This window comes from Astatotilapia calliptera, chromosome 20 (genome assembly GCF_900246225.1).
Source record: "Astatotilapia calliptera chromosome 20, fAstCal1.2, whole genome shotgun sequence".
Classification (NCBI taxonomy): domain Eukaryota; kingdom Metazoa; phylum Chordata; class Actinopteri; order Cichliformes; family Cichlidae; genus Astatotilapia; species Astatotilapia calliptera.
The window spans coordinates 15,818,357-15,824,135 of record NC_039321.1 but is presented as its reverse complement, the minus strand read 5'-3'; the positions used below and the strand labels follow the sequence as shown (position 1 = coordinate 15,824,135).

Below are 5,779 nucleotides of genomic sequence, written 5' to 3'. Positions count from 1 at the left end.
TAATATATAAATTTTTTATAGCACTTTTTTGGGCGTGGTCGATTTGTGGCTCCTAAGACCAATAGTGTATGCATTTTTCTAGGACCCTCCAGGGGTTTAAGGTTGTGTTGGATTTTGCAAAGAGTCTGTCTGTTATTAGAAAGTAAGATTAACAATATTATACCAATAACCCAAATACGGGGAAATGACAAATAATACAAAAAAAGATACAACTTTCATATTATTTTACTAACTTACTTTGTCATATCAGCACTTGAATGGTCGATGCCTTTACAGACCATGTCTCTTGTGACATCGCAGGCCAATCTTCCGGCAAACCCGAGGGCTAGCTCCCCAGCCTCCTCTTCACTCAGAACACTAAACACTGTTACTTTAGTTTTGGCCTTCTTAGGCCTGTCAAGAATCATTGCGGGCAGTTTGGCTTTACGGCCCTAAAAAAGAAAAAGTGCAAACACCAAAAGAGCAGAGAGAGACACACACACACAAACAAAGTTAAATGCTTTTGTTTACATGGTGTAATTGTGTATATATTGCAGCAAATGCACAATTTCCAGCCACATTGTCACTTCATTGATACGAGTAACCCGGATTTATTTCAGGTGACATCAAAATCACGAAATGTATACCTACCCCAATCAAACCTCTGAAAACATGAACTGACATGTTCTCTGCGTTGATTCTGCGCTTGATCTCGTCTTCTGTTATTGTGTAGGTTTTCTTTTTTGAGCTTGGTACAGATGAGCGACCATGCCCTCTGTAAACTGTACTAGTTCCTTCTGAATCAGTTTATCTGCATGGATCCTGTCAACATCATCATCAGCAGCATTATCTGTACTCAGACTTGTGCCGTATACTTCTTTTTCTTTTTCTTTGTCTTCAGTCTGTGTACCTTCATCTCTTTCAGTCTGTGTACCTTCATCTCTTTCAGTCTGTGTACCTTCATCTCTTTCAGTCTTTGTACCTTCATCTCTGACTGTCAGTCTTCCTATCTCACTGTTACTTGTCGATTTGCTGCAGATGTTCTCTCCCTTAGGAACTTTTCCTTTGTCATTCGCTGCCTGATGCTTTCCCTGATGACATTCTTCACTGGCTACTTCTGTTGCTCCTCCTGTATAGCCACCTACTATGCTGCACAACTCCTTTCCCTCTGCTGTGCTGCAATGTGCTGTTACATAAAGAAGAATGATATAAACAGCACTATATCAATTTAATTGTGAAGGGAAATCCCCACACTACGACACAGTTATGTCTAAAATAGTTTTGTGTAAAAACTGGATCTTGAAACGTCCACTTTAATTGCACAGTCCTGGTGTGCAAAGGCAAAATTACGAAAAAAATTTCACTTTAAACATTTTTGGACATTGTTTAGTTATATTGTGACTTACTCTCACAGAAGATACAGATGCCACAAACAGACTTTGAACAACGCATGTGCTTGTATGCACCACATTTCTGGCACTGCACCTGTGAATTTAAAAAAAAGAAGAAGAAATAAACAAACAAAAAACAAATGAACAAAGTCCATTATATAAACAATCTATATGGCTAAGGACATGTCATACAGGGAGTGCAGAATTATTAGGCAAATGAGTATTTTGTCCACATCATCCTCTTCATGCATGTTGTCTTACTCCAAGCTGTATAGGCTCGAAAGCCTACTACCAATTAAGCATATTAGGTGATGTGCAACTCTGTAATGAGAAGGGGTGTGGTCTAATGACATCAACACCCTATATCAGGTGTGCATAATTATTAGGCAACGTCCTTTCCTTTGGCAAAATGGGTCAAAAGAAGGACTTGACGGGCTCAGAAAAGTCAAAAATAGTGAGATATCTTGCAGAGGGATGCAGCAGTCTCAAAATTGCAAAGCTTCTGAAGCGTGATCATCAAACAATCAAGTGTTTCATTCAAAATAGTCAACAGGGTCGCAAGAAGCATGTGGAAAAACCAAGGCACAAAATAACTGCCCATGAACTGAGAAAAGTCAAGCGTGCAGCTGCCAAGATGCCACTTGCCACCAGTTTGGCCATATTTCAGAGCTGCAACATCACTGGAGTGCCCAAAAGCACAAGGTGTGCAATACTCAGAGACATGGCCAAGATAAGAAAGGCTGAAAGACGACCACCACTGAACAAGACACACAAGCTGAAACGTCAAGACTGGGCCAAGAAATATCTCAAGACTGGTTTTTCTAAGGTTTTATGGACTGATGAAATGAGAGTGAGTCTTGATGGGCCAGATGGATGGGCCCGTGGCTGGATTGGTAAAGGGCAGAGAGCTCCAGTCCGACTCAGACGCCAGCAAGGTGGAGGTGGAGTACTGGTTTGGGCTGGTATCATCTTTTTGGGTTGAGGATGGAGTCAAGCTCAACTCCCAGTCCTACTGCCAGTTTCTGGAAGACACCTTCTTCAAGCAGTGGTACGAAGAAGTCTGCATCCTTCAAGAAAAACATGATTTTCATGCAGGACAATGCTCCATCACACGCGTCCAAGTACTCCACAGCGTGGCTGGCAAGAAATGGTATAAAAGAAGAAAAACTAATGACATGGCCTCCTTGTTCAACTGATCTGAACCCCATTGAGAACCTGTGGTCCATCATCAAATGTGAGATTTACAAGGAGGGAAAACAGTACACCTCTCTGAACAGTGTCTGGGAGGCTGTGGTTGCTGCTGCACGCAATGTTGATGGTGAACAGATCAAAACACTGACAGAATCCATGGATGGCAGGCTTTTGAGTGTCCTTGCAAAGAAAGGTGGCTATATTGGTCGCTGATTTGTTTTTGTTTTGTTTTTGAATGTCAGAAATGTATATTTGTGAATGTGGAGATGTTATATTGGTGTCACTGGTAAAAATAAATAATTGAAATGGGTATATATTTGTTTTTTGTTAAGTTGCCTAATAATTATGCACAGTAATAGTCACCTGCACACACAGATATCCCCCTAAAATAGCTAAAACTAAAAGCAAACTAAAAACTACTTCCAAAAACATTCAGCTTTGATATTAATGAGTTTTTTGGGTTCATTGAGAACATGGTTGTTGTTCAATAATAAAATTATTCCTCAGAAATACAACTTGCCTAATAATTCTGCACTCCCTGTAGTGTACCCGGTCTTTGGCTGCAATCACACACCAGCACTGACTGCACTTCCTAGTTCGATCTGCAAAAAATAATTTGTTTAAGTACAAGTTACATTTTCCAATGTTAGAGAAAAAGAAGGCGGCTAATTTTATCTTTACCTATTGAGGAAAATAAGTAGTGGCAAAGTTGGGACCTGAGCTTTGGGATTTCAGTGTTGTACTCCTCCACTTGTGTTTTACCGTCAATGAGAGATTGGGCAAACTAATAATTGACGAAGAAAAAAAAAAAGAAGAAAAAAAAATTAGATTAACAAAGAAATGGGTTTTTTTTTAACACCCCCCCCCCCCCCCCCCCCCCCCCGAGAAAAAAAAACAGAGCAACCAAAGCAAAGTATTACTGCTAAAATGGTTCAATCTACAAATTTTTTTTAGATTTTACCATCCTGCCTCTAAGGCTTTAAAAACTGAATAGGCAAAAATGTAAACATTACTTATAAAGGTTAAAGCTATAGTTTTCAGTACCATTATGACATGCACTCCACATGAGTTCCCATCCTGTTGATGTGGGTGGCTCACATGTGACAAAGTCCACTCTCCAGTGCAGCCTCTTGCTGAAGCAAATGAGCTGAGAGATCGCAGTTATTACAAATAAAAAGCATATAGAGAAATCAATAACCACGTTCGGTAATGATTTCAATTAAATTAAATATGTTATGTTAAATATGTTAATTAATTACCTCCAGTTTTTCAACACCGCACTTTTTCTGACCTCCGACTCTCCAAATGAATTCATATAGACTATGGTCCTCTTGGGTATGTCACAAAACTGTTTTGTAAAAAGATGGATATGGTAGGCTTGGGCCTTGAGCTTTCCTAATGAGGGACACTGAAAAGTATCATGCACTAGAGAGAGTGCAAAATCTGTGCAACTAACAAACAAGGTCCAGTGGCTGCCGTTTTCCAGACAGGCTCCAATCAATTTCTCATACATCTGAAAGATGTTTTTCTGGAAATAAAAAGAATGTGACAAGTATGTTTTTCTGTCAAGAATGACACTGCAAAACTGCGAAAGCTTGTCAGGTGAGACTTGTAATTAATTCTGCAGATACACAAACATACAGAAAGTGTCATTTTTTGTTTACATTAATTAAGTTCTATAGTGTGTACGAAACAAATCAAGACCACAGACTCAACACGCACCACTCAATTTTTGGTGTTCTTTATCAGTTGGCCAAGACAGAAATGTTTTAATCTGTGTGCATTGCTTTTGAGCAAGTCTTTACACAGAAAAGGTTTCAGAAACATATTTTTCAGGTTCTTCTGACAAGGTTTCAATTTTGGAAAATGCTGTTTGTTTATAGTGGCAACTTATAAACCCTTTGTGATAAGAACATAGTTACCACAGTCCAAGTCATACCTTCAAAAAGTATGCACTTTGTGCTCTTGTGGACCCATCCAAAATTTTTCCAGTGATTTGGCTTGGTATTGGATAAATGTGAGGGAAATTCTATAAAAATAACATAAATACACCTATATTTTCAAATACATTACAAAAAACATAAACATGCTATGTCATTATGATCAAACCAGCTTTTCAACATACCTCACAGTGCAAATAGATTAGGCCATCTATTACCTTATAAAACAAATAAATAAATACATACAAATAAAAACAGAACTAAGGAATACGATTCATTAAGTAAATTGTACAATAAAGTGTATTTAAAGCAGAATTTAACATTAGTTTTATGACAACATAAAAGGATGTTTATGTCAAGAGGTACCTCATCTGAAATGTTTGTCTGGTCAAACAGGGATTTCAAACTTGAAATACCAATAGAGTTTGGTCCAGCTACTCCCACAAGGTAATCTGTGAGAAAGCATATGCTGTAGTCAACAGATATCATTTTCTTTTTGCATGCTGCAACCATCATCCATTTCAGTCTTCTAGGAGCTTTGTCTGGTTGTAGTTCTTTTTTCTCCTCCTCTCCCCTCATCTATTAATTAAATTGTTTTCTGACGTTCCTAACTTTTTCCGACCTGTCTTCCCAATGTGATTTTTAAGCAATATATGTATTTTTATTGCAGTTGTACGTGTAACATTGCATGTGATAATAAAAGGCTTGATTGGTTGATTATTCAACATGCGTTGATATTTACCTGACATTGTGAAGGAGTCACAGTTTCTGTAAGGATGTAAGAACATAACATGTGGATTTGTTACACTTCTTTTTCACAAGTTAATAACAATCAATAATTTTCATTCCATTATTAACAAGCTATCACACGATGTCCCAGGGACAACATTTACACGATGTCCCAGGGACAACATCTACACGATGTCCCTGGGACAACATTTACACGATGTCCCAGGACAAATTTGTAAATTTCTGGATTACTGTTAATCTCCATAGAATCAAGAACTCATGTCCAGTTTCACAGCTATGGACCAGTTAATTATGTTTCCAGGTGATAGTTTGATTCATAGATTCAGCACACAACCATTAGTCTAGGCCTTTTAGTTCAAATTCTCTTCACTTATGTTTCTAAAATGATCAGGGAAGCTACTGCAATTTTGCCTGACCCAACCCCCGGGCCACGAAACACCCAAAAAGTTGGGGAACGCTGGTCTAGAGAACACTGGTTAGCTAATGCTGTCGTCAAGTAGCCTATCACTAGCAAACAAACAGCAAGCC

General features: G+C 38.5%; 1 long non-coding RNA gene across 1 annotated transcript; it reads right to left on the bottom strand.

The window, feature by feature from the left end:
- Window positions 1-4,693: 4,693 nt before the first annotated feature.
- LOC113013669 (uncharacterized) lies at window positions 4,694-5,297 on the bottom strand. The gene is made up of 3 exons (XR_003270850.1): window positions 5,244-5,297; window positions 4,868-4,953; window positions 4,694-4,719 (listed from the first exon to the last, which is right to left on the bottom strand). It is a non-coding gene; the product is annotated as an uncharacterized LOC113013669 (long non-coding RNA).
- Window positions 5,298-5,779: the final 482 nt, after the last annotated feature.